The sequence below is a fragment of the Schistocerca serialis genome, chromosome 4 (genome assembly GCF_023864345.2).
Source record: "Schistocerca serialis cubense isolate TAMUIC-IGC-003099 chromosome 4, iqSchSeri2.2, whole genome shotgun sequence".
NCBI lineage: Eukaryota > Metazoa > Arthropoda > Insecta > Orthoptera > Acrididae > Schistocerca > Schistocerca serialis.
In genome coordinates, this window is record NC_064641.1 from 541,043,224 (window position 1) to 541,058,980 (window position 15,757).

At 44.4% G+C, this 15,757-nt stretch overlaps 1 protein-coding gene across 1 annotated transcript in view; it reads left to right on the plus strand.

The window, feature by feature from the left end:
• The first annotated feature begins 10,691 nt into the window (after nucleotides 1–10,691).
• Nucleotides 10,692–15,757, plus strand: part of LOC126473974 (allatotropins-like) — a 355,582-nt gene continuing 350,516 nt past the window's right edge. Inside the window, exon 1 of the mRNA XM_050101361.1 lies at nucleotides 10,692–10,765. The gene's annotated coding sequence lies outside the window, so the exon portion shown is untranslated. The remainder of the gene's footprint in view (nucleotides 10,766–15,757) is intronic.

Sequence of the window (15,757 nt, forward strand, 5' to 3'; positions counted from 1 at the left end):
ACAATACTTAACCTAAATTATCCTAAGGACAAACACACACACCCATGGCCGAGGGAGGACTCGAACCTCCGCCGGGATCAGCCGCACAGTCCATGACTGCAGCGCTTAGATACGAGTCAGCCTATGCGGTTATCCCACTTCAAAATGGTTCAAATGGCTCTGAGCACTATGGGACTTAACTTCTAAGGTCATAAGTCCCATATAACTTAGATCTACTTAAACCTAACTAACCTAAGGACATCACACACACATCCGTGCCCGAGGCAGGATTCGAACCTGTGACCGTAGCGGTCGCGCGGTTCCAGACTGTAGCGCCTAGAGCCGCTCGGCCACACGGGCCGGCTATTCCACTTCATGAGCTGACTGATACCGCTTGTGATCACTGACCCTGTATCCATACCGTAACATCTTGGCAATCAGCAAACTCTTCTAAAAGAAACTAAGTAAAATATGCAAGGATCAGATGGACTTAAAAAGAAAACTGGCCTTATTTTACCAATCAGTACAGAAGCTGTGCGGTTGTGATTATCCTAATTCACTTTGCAAAGTTTAGTGATCATATTCTCGTAAGATGTAATGCAAAAATACGCATCAACCTAGAAAGACTCTTCGGACAGGAAATGAGAAGGTTTACAGCACTTATTTAAGAAAAGAGAACTTGCCAGATTAAATTAGACATTAAATTCATCAAACTAGAATATGAAGGATACACAAAAATAGTCGAAAGGAGGAATTATTCAGTAACTGCACTTCTACATTTACGTAGAGTGTACATTCAGATAAATGTGACCACGTGACAAATGCCTCTATAACCAACTTTTGCAGCGCGGACCGCTGTCAGACGTGCAGGAGGGAGATTCTGGAAGCTATCTACAAGGACGTGGAGCCTTGTCAACTCCACTGCTTTGGCCAAACGCGCTTTTTTTCTCCGTTGAGGATCCATTTCAGGAACATCCAGCTCCAGGTGGGCACTTTGGTGGCCTGGGGAGTACGGTCACTTTAACCTGGTGCTCTTCGACCCACGCATGTACATTGAGGGGCCGTCCGCTGTGGCCGAGCGGTTCTAGGAGCTTCAGTCTGGAACCGCGTGACCGCTACGGTCGCAAGTTCGAATCCTGCCTCGGGCATGGATGTGTGTGATGTCCTTAGGTTAGTTAGGTGTAAATAGTTTTATGTTCTAGGGACCGATGACCTCAGATGTTACGTCTCATAGTGCTCAGAGCCATTTGAACCATTGGGGGATGTGAGGCACATTGCATTGTCTTGCTAGTAGATGCCGAAGAAAAACAAACTGCACGTAGGGTCAGACATGATCCCCAAGGATAGATACATAACTGTGTTGATCCATTGTGCCTTCCAGAACGACGAGATTACCCAAGAAATGAAAATGTTCCCCAGGCCGTGACGCTCCCTCCTTCGACCTGGACCCTTGCGACGAATATTGCAGGATTTTTGCTTTCAGACATTTCATGCCGTACACGCCAACGGCCATCTGTCCGATGGCGCATAAAAAGTGATTCATGTGAACACGCCACCTGTCGCTACTCGAAGGCAGTCTATTTGCGGTATTGGCGTGGACATTGCACCCTTCGTTGCAGATGTACAGTACTCGACACGGTTGCATCAATCAGGCGCCTGCTGCAGAGGCCCATACCCAGAAACACTGGCTGAACGTCGTTTATAAGACACTTTTGGTAGCCCCTTGGTTCATCTGTGCGGTCAGTTGTTCAAGAGTTGGAGGTCTATCCGCTCGTACACATCTCCACAGGCGTCGTGCACACCTGTCATCTATGGCCCTTGGTGTACCACAGTTGCCTCGACCATGGTTTTACACAGCGTCATTTTGCCACACATGGTGGCGAGCGAACGGCTTCCAGACTTATCCGCTTCGGAAATGCTTCCATGCTTGTCCCGAAAGCCAATGATCATGCCCTTTTTTACGTCAGATAAATCGTACCGGTTCCGCATTACGAAAATGACTGCAGTGTTTTCCGCGTCTCCAGACATGTTCTGTGCAAAATACCCTCCAATGCTGTAGCTGCCACTGCCATTTCTGAGTGTTTATTGCTCACTGTCGTCAATAATTGGCGGTGGTCACATTAATGTGTCTGGACCGTGAACACAGTCTTAAAACCACTGCGAAGTACATACGAGAGGGTACCTGTCATAGTAATACACGTTTGGGTTTCTTCCCATTCCAATCGTGTACAGAGCGGAAGAAGAAGCGTTATTTAAATGCGTCTGTGAGCACTGTAATATGGAAATTTGTGGTAAGTTCCTATGGGACCCAACTGCTGATGTCATCAGTTCCTAGGTTTACACACTACTTAATCGAACTTAAACTAACTTACGCTAAGGACAAAACACACACCCATGCTGAGGAACAAGGCGCCTTTAGACCGCGCGGCTACCCCAGGCGGCGATACTGTAATTATTCCAGCCTTATCTTCAAGGGAAGCGAAACGAATGGGATTGATGAATACAAATTCTTCAGTTTATAGTGATTCTTGAAATTTTGTAAGAAGGCTTTCGAGGGGTAATTTGGTTCTGTCGTCAAGTTTCTGACAATCCAAGTTTTTCTGCATTTCCGTGCCACTCTCCCACGAATCAAAGAAATTTGTGCCTATTCGTGTCACTTTTCTTTGTAAACATTCAGTCTCCTGTGTTAGTCCTGTTTGATGTATCACACCCACATTTGGTCTAAATAATAATAATAGATTTATTGCAGCCAAGATGACCATTTAGTGAGTGACGTACAGGAATTATTCTCTGTTCACTATTATTATTCTTAGTCACTACAGAATTTCACCAGTGATCCAGTTCTCATCCTACAGATTAACACATGATGTGGCTCTCACTGGTCACCGTATCTCGCACATATACAGCTCGTGCTGGGCTCGTGAACGCTCTGGGTGTTGCACAGTTTGTAGTGAAATCCATGCACGGGAACTATGTGGTGGAGTTCGTAACCTCCCTGCGTCCATGCGTCCATTAACGGTTTGTCAGGGCGTCTGTAAAATAGAAATCCTTCCATATCTTGCGTTTCTTCTCAAGTAGTTCCGTCAATAAGTTCTGGCAGGCTGTCGCTACTGGTAGTAAGTGCCTCAGTCAAAGCCCTTCTGTGTGTACTTGGAGAGACATAGCATCCTTTTTAAGTATGTAGCCTTCAGCTTCTCTATTTTTTCGAGATTTGTCTTCTTCAGATGAATCCATATGTTTTCCATTCCGTAAATTGCAACAGCTTTGACTTCAGACAGTCGTAGGGCTGTTTCCAGGGAGAGTTTGCTATCGACTTGATATTATTTATCGCTCTCGTTGCGGCGCTGGCTCTATAGTTTATGCCACGCTGCGGAGGGTGAGCAAGAAAAAGAAGAAGAAAATAAAGGCTGCACTTTAGTCTAAAGGAGAAGATGCAGGGAACGACATAGAGAGGGGAGAGGAAACAATGAATGTCCCTTCGTGTTTGGGACGATGCACTCAACAGGATCGGAACTTCGAGCAGACACCACAAAGGAGAAATTCATCAGACATCTCAATGGACTGGGAATAGCAGGAGAAATCGATTGCGATGAGCTGGAAACAAAGGGCCGCCTAAAGGCCTTCAAAATTGGGGTGCCTTTTGGCTGCCGCGAACGCGCCATACAGCCAGAACTGTGGTCAACAGGAGTTCAGGTGAGACAGTACCTTTTTCGGATTAAGAGACCTGAAGCCGCCAGGTTGTAACACCATTAACAAAAAACTCAGATTAAAGACATTAAACTGGAGTATTGAAGGCCTTAGCACTGCAATAGCGCACGTCCAAGTTAATTTCTTTAGACCTTACGATATAGTGGTCCTTACGGAAACGTTCCTTAAGAAAGACTGTAACAAAGTAAACACGCATTACGCGATCAACGTTATGGCGGAACAAGGCCCAAAGTGCAGACCTAAGGGCAGCATCACATGTCTCATCAAAGAAATTCTCTCGTCCTTCTCAGTCTCCCACAAACCAAGACACTGTCTAGTGGTAAGGACCGCCATGTGTTCTTGTATGTGTGTACTTTCAGCCTGAGCTCACAGCAGTAAATATTATAGGGGAAATCAGTTTATGCTTGGATACTACCACTGAGGACGACCCAGTCGTTTTGGCAGGAGACCTGAATTACCGTGTGGACATCCCTTCACGGAAAACGACAGATATCATGAAATATTTGGAAGAGGATGGCTTTGCACTTGTAAATAACAAAGCAACCCACACTTACTTGGTCTAAATGCACAACATTACAACTGCAGCACCGCCAGCCGCAGGCGCTGGCGGTTGTTGTTCTTTACTAAATATAACACAGTCGTCTTAGTGTTGCGAGTGGAACCGGATTGGTATTGTATGGTAATAGTTAACACAGCAGTGCTCAAGGAACAAGGCGTCAAGAGCCTTTCCACACTAGCGGAGGCCGTAGTGTTTAATACACATTCATCTCAGACTGAAGACCTGCTGGTGGAAAGAGTGTACCCCTAAGCCATTTGTACTAAAATCACTTCTGTCAGGGGTTGTGTCGCCTAGCCACTGTATGGGATGTTGATCGAGAACCACACTTCGCCTTTACGTCAGGGTAACCCACTCTGAAAGTGTCTGATCCTTATCTGCAGCTACAGGGGGCCGACAACGGTCCAGAGAAGCATCGTGAGACCACCAGCACTAGGGCAGAGGGCCACTGGCCGCTACGTCACCTGTCGGCCGCCTTCCGAAAACGTGGAGAGGCGGGCTGAGGAACGTGCCTACGCTTGCACGACGTGCCACGAAAAAGCGCCCATCTCCGTCGGCGCCAGCAAGTACCGAGGCAGCAGAATTCCTCGGCCAAGTCATCGCCATCCTGTACTGGGTGGCGGGAAGATGCATTACTAAAGAGCATTAAGTATTTGCAGCCTGTTTCCCTGCCGCTGTCTGGTATCCATCCAACATACTCTGCTACCCACACCTCTACCTGGGTATGGGATCCACGCACCTGAGCTGTATTTTAACTTGGAACAGACGAGTGGTTCGCGAACAGTCTACCGAGCGAGTTGGAGTAGTAGTTAGCACACTCGACTAGCGTTCGGGAGAACGGCAGATCACCGTTCTGTCAACCAAATTTCTGTTTTCGATGATTTCCATTAATCAGTCAATTCAAACGCCGGAATGGTTCCTTTGAAAAGTGTATGGCCGATATCTTTCCTCATCCTTTCGTAATCCACGCTTGTGTTCCGTTTCTAATGACTACGCAATCGATAGGACTTTATAACTCTAACCTTCTTTCTTCCTTCCTCTCTTTCTTCATAGACTGACTAAACTTTCGATGTATCCTTCCAATGAACAGAAGCCTTCTAGTTGCCTTACCTACGTCTGAGCCTACGTGATCATTTTACACCCACACCAATTGCTTCACTCTCATATTCGGATGAGTCTGTTGATTCCAGTTGAAGCTCATAGTTGTTGAATCACAAGAATTTTATTCTCTGCATCTTTTCAAGAACACAAATTTACATTTCTGAACATTTTAAGCGAATTGCAGATCTTTGCAACATGCTGCAATCTCATCAAAATCTGACTATTCGTCTAACCGTTCGTCATTGTAATAATATGCCTAGTTAATGATTCTGGGAACTATGCCTCCTCTGTCACAGGTTGTTCGTTGACTTGTGGAGTATATACTTAGGTTGAAGAGAGTGAGTATTAGCGGGTAATTGGCTAATTACATACAAAGCATTCAGTCATATCGTCCATTCACTACATGAATCATTTGAAAGATACCTTTTATGTAAATGATGTGAAATAACTCAGTTTACAGGATACGTGCACACTATTAGTGTTAACAGTGATGGACATGCCATTTTTTATACATAGAATGTAGTCCAGTTGCGAATATGGACAACCAAAAGTTGTAGAATGGAATGACGACAATGAAAATTTGTGCCGCACCTGGACTTGAATCCAGATTCCCCGCTTAGAGCGCGCGGTCACATTATAGATTGGCTATCCGTACACAACTCATATCCAGACCCAAACTCCCATATGTCGTCAACTAAGCGTCTATATGCATATATGTTCAAAGACAGTTTACATTGTAAATCGGAGTAACACGGCCACTACAATATCATATCATTTTGTAGTCCTACTCAAACAACTCCACTTAAAAATTAGTTTCTTACAAGCTACCAGCTTAAAAACTGGATCATAAAATACACTCCTGGAAATTGAAATAAGAACACCGTGAATTCATTGTCCCAGGAAGGGGAAACTTTATTGACACATTCCTGGGGTCAGATACATCACATGATCACACTGACAGAACCACAGGCACATAGACACAGGCAACAGAGCATGCACAATGTCGGCACTAGTACAGTGTATATCCACCTTTCGCAGCAATGCAGGCTGCTATTCTCCCATGGAGACGATCGTAGAGATGCTGGATGTAGTCCTGTGGAACGGCTTGCCATGCCATTTCCATCTGGCGCCTCAGTTGGCCAACGTTCGTGCTGGACGTGCAGACCGCGTGAGACGACGCTTCATCCAGTCCCAAACATGCTCAATGGGGGACAGATCCGGAGATCTTGCTGGCCAGGGTAGTTGACTTACACCTTCTAGAGCACGTTGGGTGGCACGGGATACATGCGGACGTGCATTGTCCTGTTGGAACAGCAAGTTCCCTTGCCGGTCTAGGAATGGTAGAACGATGGGTTCGATGACGGTTTGGATGTACCGTGCACTATTCAGTGTCCCCTCGACGATCACCAGTGGTGTACGGCCAGTGTAGGAGATCGCTCCCCACACCATGATGCCGGGTGTTGGCCCTGTGTGCCTCGGTCGTATGCAGTCCTGATTGTGGCGCTCACCTGCACGGCGCCAAACACGCATACGACCATCATTGGCACCAAGGCAGAAGCGACTCTCATCGCCGAAGACGACACGTCTCCATTCGTCCCTCCATTCACGCCTGTCGCGACACCACTGGAGGCGGGCTGCACGATGTTGGGGCGTGAGCGGAAGACGGCCTAACGGTGTGCGGGACGGTAGCCCAGCTTCATGGAGACGGTTGCGAATGGTCCTCGCCGATACCCCAGGAGCAACAGAGTCCCTAATTTGCTGGGAAGTGGCGGTGCGGTCCCCTACGGCACTGCGTAGGATCCTACGGTCTTGGCGTGCATCCGTGCGTCGCTGCGGTCCGGTCCCAGGTCGACGGGCACGTGCACCTTCCGCCGACCACTGGCGACAACATCGATGTACTGTGGAGACCTCACGCCCCACGTGTTGAGCTATTCGGCGGTACGTCCACCCGGCCTCCCGCATGCCCACTATACGCCCTCGCTCAAAGTCCGTCAACTGCACATACGGTTCACGTCCACGCTGTCGCGGCATGCTACCAGTGTTAAAGACTGCGATGGAGCTCGTATGACACGGCAAACTGGCTGACACTGACGGCGGCGGTGCACAAATGCGGCGCAGCTAGCGCCATTCGACGGCCAACACCGAAGTTCCTGGTGTGTCCGCGGTGCCGTGCGTGTGATCATTGCTTGTACAGCCCTCTCGCAGTGTCCGGAGCAAGTATGGTGGGTCTGACACACCGGTGTCAATGTGTTCTTTTTTCCATTTCCAGGAGTGCATAAGGATTTGTCCGGGGAAAAAAATTCTGGGTCGATTTAAAATCTTCTTTGCTAACTCTCTGGCATTTTATTTTTTTGGGCAAATGGTCGAAAATTATTGAGCTTCTTTCTGAGCCACTGGCGACATCAATAGTGGGTAACTAATATCATCTTTTCGTCTAGCAAGAATGGACATTATTCTCCAGAGAACATTGTAGGAGGGGCAAACACAGCTGTGAGTATTCATCTTGGGTATAAATAATCGCTTCAGCTGTATTTTGATCCTTTGTTACTGAACCATTACTGGTTTCGTGGCGTTAAAACCACATCTTCAGGTGACAACGAATGTTGGGGAAAAATATACCGATCTTTTCCGCTCTAATGTTTTAATCATCTGTCACCTGAAGATGTGGCTTTCACGACACAAAACCGGTTGTGGTACAGTAATAAAGGGCCAAAATACAGCTGAAGCGATTATAACACTACTGGCCATAAAAACTGCTACACCAACAAGAAATGCAGATGATAACCGGGTATTCATTGGACAAATATATTATACCAGAACTCACATTTGATTACATTTTCACGAAATTTGGGTGCATAGATCCTGAGAAATCAGTACCAGAACAACCACCTCTGGCCGTAATAACGGCCTTGATACACCTGGGCATTGAGTAAAACAGAGCTTGGATGGCGTGTACAGGTACAGTTGCTCATGCAGCTTCAACACGATACCACAGTTCATCAAGAGTAGTGACTGGCGTATTGTGACGAGCCAGTTGCTCGGCCACCATTGAACAGACGTTTTCAGTTGGTGAGAGATCTGGAGAATGTGCTGGCCAGGGCAGCAGTCGAACATTTTCTGTATCCAGTAAGGCCCGTACAGGACCTGCAAAACGCGATCGTACATTATCCTGCTAATATGTAGGGTTTCGCAGGGATCGAATGAAGGGTAGAGCCACGGGTCGTAGCACATCTCAAATGTAACGTCCACTGTTCAAAGTGCCGTCAATGCGAACAAGAGGTGCCCGAGACGTGCAACCAATGGCACCCCATACCATCACGCCGGGTGATACGCCAGTATGGCGATGACGAGTACACGCTTCCAACGTGCGTTCACCACGATGTCGCCAATTATGGATGCGACCATCATGATGCTGTAAACAGAACCTGGATTCATCCGTAAAAATGACGTTTTGCCATTCGTGTACCCAGGTTCGTCGTTGAGTGCACCACCGCAGGCGCAACTGTCTATGATGCAGCGTCAAGGGTAACCGCAGTTATGGTCTCCGAGATAGTCCATACTGCTGCAAACGTCTTCGAACTGTTCGTGCAGATAGTTGTTGTCTTGCAAACGTCCCCATCTGTAGACTCAGGGATCGAGACGTGATTGCACGATTCGTTACAGCAATGCGAATAAGACGCCTGTCATGTCGACTGCTAGTGATACGAGGCCGTTGGGATCCAGCAAGGCGTTCCATATTACCCTCCTGAACCCACCGATTCCGTATTCAGCTAAGAGTCATTGGATGCCGACCAACGCAAGTAGCAATGTCGCGATACGATAAACCGCAATCACGATGGGCTACAATCAGGCCTTTATCAAAGTCGGAAACGTGATGGTACGCATTTCTCCTCCTTACACGAGGCATCACAACAACGTTTCACCAGTCAACGCCGGCCGAAAAGGCGGAGCGGTTCTCGGCGCTAAGTCTTGAACCACGCGACCGCTACGGTCGCTGGTTCGAATCCTTCCTCGGGCATAGATGTGTGTGATGTCCTTAGGTTAGTTTAGTTTAAGTAGTTCTAAGTTCTTGGGGATTGATGACCTCAGCAGTTAAGTCCCATAGTGCTCAGAGCCATTTGAACCATTTGAACCATGTGAACCACCAGTCAACGCCGGTCAACTGCTGTTTGTGTATGAGAAATCGGTTAGAATCTTTCCTCGTGTCAGCATGTTGTAGGTGTCGCCACCGGCGCCAACCTTGTGTGAATGCTGTGAAAAGCTAATCATTTGCATATCACAGCATCTTCTTCCTGTCGGTTCAATTTCGCGTCTGTAGCACGTCATCTTCCTGGTGTAGCAATTTTAATGGCCTGTAGTGTAGGTTTGAAACGTGCTTCGATACTTGTCAGGCCAGTTATGTTATTTGGCAAACGATCAAAAATTTTTGTAGCTACATTTTGATCTCCTTTCTGAGCCACTGGCAGCTTTAGCAACGGGTAATATTGAATTGTTTCTTAGTTATAGGTGCGGTCATCATTGTTCTTCTCAAATTTTTATGTAGTCTTTATGACGAATTTCATTAGTGAATAAATGTACTATGATGCCGCAATTAAAATGAGTACCTCATTGAAGAAGTACGTACATGATGCCCGTGGCTGAACACCACATAGTATTCTCACTGTTCGTTTATGTGAAATCAATATTTTCTTTCTAAAAGATAAGTTACACCAGAAAATTATCCCATAAGACATTACTGAGAGGAAGTATGCAAAATATGTCAGGAGGATGACACGTTTGTTTCCAAGATTAGCAGCTTACGAAGAACAAAAGTAGCTAAATATAATTGTTTGAGCAATTCAGTGATATGTATCTTCCAGGCCAAGTTTTGATCAATATGTACACGCAAAGTAATCAGCGCTGACACAACGGAATGGGCGCGTTACTCACTTGTGGCCCATCCTAACACCGTCTGCTGCAGACGATAGCGATTCTGTTATAAGAAGAATTTCAAATTTCAGCGCTGTAGGTAATTTCGCCTGAAGTTCCTCAGCCCGTCGTAAGGCGACCCAGTCCCCGTACCAGGGGCAATAAACACACAGTGCGTCGTGATTGCGACGCTCAGCGATAGCAGCGGCGAGGCGCGGTGCGGAGCTGCGCCAATCGGCGGCGCTCGTCGCGGTGGGCGCAAATTGTGTCACTTTTGGAGGCGGCCGGACGCTTGCGTGGGCGTCGCTGCCGCGGCGGGGGCGGGGGCGGCTCCGGCGGCGCGGTGGGCCTCCTGCGCAGGCGCGCGGGCCCGCGCGCGGCCCGCTCGAACCTACTTAACGCGCGCCGCGACGCCTCGGCGCGCACTGCGACCCGACGCTCCGCCGACGCCGCCGACGCCGCCTGCGACCGCACTCCGCTCCGACCACCTCCACCACACCACCTCCACAGCCGGTGAGTACCGGCGGGGACTCTACACGCCGGCACAACTCAGCATCCGCACTTGCCGATACCCACTTCAACTCTATTTTTACAATATTTTTTATGCACTGATGAACAAATGGTAGGCTGCCGTCCACCATGATTACTTCTGATCTCTTCCGTTTTCCCCATTTAAGCTCTCGGTTGGAGCTAACCGGGCCTGTATTGAGGTAGCGGCGTAACAGCTAAATAAGTCCTCTCTTCCTTTTTTTTAATAGAATTTGCCATTTGTCACTCTCACAAACGTAAAATGCTAATTTTTAAAAGTCATGATGTCCAACATTTTCCTCATACCCAGGCACCCTGAAATGTCATTAATATTATTATTAAATTTTAGCACTAACTGCACCAAAATTTCTCCACGACCGGTTTCTGTCTTTAGGCTATTTTAAAATTTTGACAGCTGAGCAACATGAGCTCCTTTGCCAGTAAGAGTGTGGCCTGAGGATTGAAACTTGTCGTGGATAATTTTCCGAGCCACTGATGTTCCAGTATAGCAAATAAGGTCTTTAAATCTCTAATGCGCTGTAGTTTTCCTTTCTGTAATTCCAGAAATGACAGTACATTTCGTCTGGTCATCTGCAGCATTTATTTCTCTCACCATCGCGATTTTAAGAGCGTCGATCATTTTAAGTGATAAATACAAAATGCATCACTACATACTATTCATTAAAGAGTGCTTAATCCTTGCCTACATCCGTTTTCACATATTTCATTTCACCCCAGTAAGGAAACATAATTCCAATTACGGAAAAGGGGGAACAGATTGTCGTTTCTGAAATACTGTAGGACTGTGGAATGTAGTAAACAGAAGCTAATTTTTTCCACATATTTTTACGAGAAGTATGGAGCCTTCCAAACGATCACGAAGACTATTTATCATCTTATATGTCATTGACGAATTCTGGTTTTAACAGAAGTTTCCGCGAAATTAAATTGTAGAATTTGCAATTTCTAAGGTGGGTATCTCGACGAACATCACTGATCTCTTTAGCTAAACCCCATATTCAGCTTTATTCTGTTACCAGACTTCTCTCGTTCATGCAAAGTTTTAACCATGTTAAAACAAAATGTATCCACTGCCACCAATGACGTTCGATCTGAATGTCTCGCACGTATTGTGTGGAAAAGTAGTGAGGTGTTACAGTTGTTTTTTCTGATAAAGTTAACTCTTTTCATCGAACTGTCTGTAAGTTGTGTATTAACGTTACCCTATTGCTAAATATTAACTCTTAGACAGCACTTCTCCGTGATTAAGAACAAATGAATTTCCGTTCTATTCACTTTTGTTTCCATTATCTCTTAAAATACGGGTTCATACTTTTCAAATTCCGAAATGTGTCTGCTGTATTGCTGACAACTGAAAAGTTAGGATGTCGCTATTATCAAACAAGTTGTTCCTTACAAACTACTTCCGCTTTATCAGTCTAACGCTCGAATACATGTATAATAAATTCATTTTCCGTCACTTCCAGTCATCAATAATTTTCGAGACATTCTTCACGGTTAATGGGAGTAGTGGAGAACAGCGACGGTTCAGTTAGCATTCACGGTCCACATGCATTTGTAGACAACTTCCCGACCAGGTCCGTACCATTTGTGGAGTGCCGCGTACTTCCCGAACAGGGATGCTCAGTTCTAGTATTCTTTCAAGAAAGAAAGATTTCTTTCTTTCTCCCCGTTGTCCATAACTTTCTCTTTTGATGAACGTTGATACTCAAGTAAATATTAAGATAAATTTTATTTCATCACATGCAAAAATTTTCCTGTTTTGGAAGAGCTTCTCTAAGCTGAAGGAACTAATTTCCAGTTACTAACTAGTTTAGTTTATAGAGCAAGAAGTTGCTCTTTTCAATTATTTTATTCTTTCAAATACAAAGCCATTCCATCAGGGGCAGAAATACTAAGACGGTTGTCTCCATACAAATCGTGTTCTGTTTAGTGACATGTGTAATACGTGTTCCATCTCAAGCCTAAAACAAAATAAATTTCTTCACTTAATGCCTCTCACTGGCATTGTGCAACTACACTTAGTATCCATACTTAAGTAGAATGGTAGACGAAATAATTTCATAGTCCATGTTGAAACGACGTATCATAGTCCTTCTAAGTGGATTGGCGTTGGTGCTACCGTTCCAATATTAAATAGGTGTCATACAGAAATTCCTAATTTTTAACCTGTGGTATATTACATATTAACAGTTACTTTTCCGTTTGGAAACGCAGTTTCTCCGTATTGTGTCAGTACAACTTATGGCTCATAGGCTTCGCCATCGTGTTGCGGAAACATAGCGGCATTCATTAGCGCTGACGCTTAGTTTGTGGGTGGCGCTGAAACCTGGTATACACCTCGCTTGTTGGACGTCACAGTTTCCGGCGTCGCTCCCTTCGTTCTCTCATCGCTCCAGAGGACGAAGTAATACAATGTGTACGCAACGTTTCTAATGGACTGCGGTACAATGAAAATGACAATTAGTTCTCCGTAGAAAAGAACAAATGGTGTTAAATAATTACATTGTTACTCACATTTAGAGCTCATTACACCACAAGACAAAGAACGTTGTCAACAGACAGAGAAATATTATCAGTCTACTGCAGTCAACGGCACATATAACTTAGTGTTACCGGGTTGGACATGAAACAGTCTTCAGATGTGAGAAAAGTTTAATAACATGCTATCCATTTAATTCTCTTTTGTTTTATACTCGCATAACTTGCAAACTCATTGTCACTGAGCATCCAAATCATAGCATTTCGAAGAAATAATCCAAAAAGTACTTGCTGGTGGGTCGCTACCATGTTAACAAACTAGTTACACAAAAATTTCATCTGAACATATTATATAATATACTAATTTTATAAAAGGCAGTTATACTGGTACCTCTTAGTAAGTAAAATTACGACTCATGAATACTACTAGCCAAATCCTCGATACCTGTTAAAGCTCTATTATGTTTTCTCATAACACTACGAGGACTGTGTGTTGAGACTGCAATGTTTTTCATTATGTTAACCATGTCAACATATCACTAAATACTGTTTCTGTGTAGTAAATGTAACATCTATTTCTCTTCGTTTTGATGATTGAGGTAGAGATGCTATTTTACAGGGCATGTGTAAATATTACAGCAATACTTTCTTTCTCGTTGGTTAGTAATTAGGTAATGAAAAATTGGATTTGGTTTCTCGTAATATAAATATTAAGTCTACGGAGAGATAAAAATCGATTTATACCTCTAAACATCTTTAAGATGTAGTTAAATGTGTACGCATATTGGCTTTCCTGCTGTTATCATTTTAGCTCTGTTGAGTGTTTGATTCCCAATGAAAGTGGCAAGCAATTAATATTTTCCCGTGTGACTAAACTGCAGCCACTTTGTGACCCATTTTTATATTTCAGACAGGGGCATCCTGAAAACAGAAATGTGTTATTGTGAATAAATGTTTTACCTACCATTCACTCAGATCCGAACCCTTCAAACTTCTTCTCATGGTGACACCCTCTTAATATATACAGTTTCACGAGAGACGTTTTCAGTAATATTAGTAACGAATAATATTTTAAAGAAATATTAATTTTATTATTTCATTAAACACCTTTTCAGCGACACTAAATGTTTCGGTGCTATTACGAATTAAATGATTCACGGAGCTTAATATAACTTACACGTTTACCTTTTTTACATTAGTCGTAACACAAAATGCATTTTCACACAAATATGTTGTACAAAACGGCAGAGAAACAATGATTACTCTTTTATTTAAATGAGGCTAACATAGTTGAACCGAAATCCAGCATTTTCTGAACATGTGATACTTAGTACGTAAGTTTTGAACTGTGATTCTATCTTTCGTGTGTACATTCTCTCACTATTGTAGCTCGAAGGCATTGTTAACAAACAGACCGATAGAGAAGGCCAATGTACGGCAGAAGACTACAGATATCTAGTGCCATGATTGGAAATCACACGCCGAAAATACTGAAATTCAGCATACCGATCACCCGTTCAATATGCGATCTGTGGTTAACCTGGGAAGTATATTCTGTATTATATTATCAAAAGTTCCTATTTGTTTTACATTCTGAATTTATTAGTCTGCGGCACAACTGATGCTACCACTCGACACACTGAGAAGTCTGAGACACCCATTTCGGATAGCTCATCTCGGAATGAACGGACACGTAACTCAATTACAAAATTCGCTCTACCCCTGGGACAGATCTCCTAGACATTATTATGCGACTTGAGTTTTAACACGATAGATTGGTTTCATTCCATTAATGTAAAGAGCAGGACCCTCCAGAAATCTTCGAAATTATCGTATTACACTAGAAGTGGCCTCGGCCTTAGTCTCAATGGGTTTATCACTGTGTATCTCTTAAGGACACAGAACAAAATTACTTTTCACAAGCGACACATATCACAAAACGTCTCGAAACAAATGTTTCCGGTATGACGAATAGTGCTCACTATTTTTTACTGCCAAATTTCATCACGTTTGTTAGCATATTGCCAGTTCTAGGTTCTCTTCCGCGTTCAGCGACTCTTTCGTTAGAAGCTCCTAGGAATTATTAAGAGGAAAACTGACACTTGTTGACATGGACGCATGTATGTTATTACGTTTCATTATCTTCACATAAAATTTGGTTGCACCTTTTTCTAGATCACCAGTTTTTGAACCTGATCGAGAAAAAATATGTTCAGTATGGGGCCTCGTGTTCAGACTGATCTAGAACGTAGAATTCAAGCAACGATGGTGTCTAGAACCGAACCTGAGAACTACAAGTTCATTAGAGTCCAACTAAATATTAATCTTGTGCACGCTACCTCGAGACGTATAGTAAGGAATTATTCAGACTGTCGTTTTCCCATCATACCTAACTAATTCCGTTTGAAATGCCTTAAATTGCGAGCAAAAAACTAAGTATAACTGTATAAATGTGAAGGGTTATTAAATCAAGTC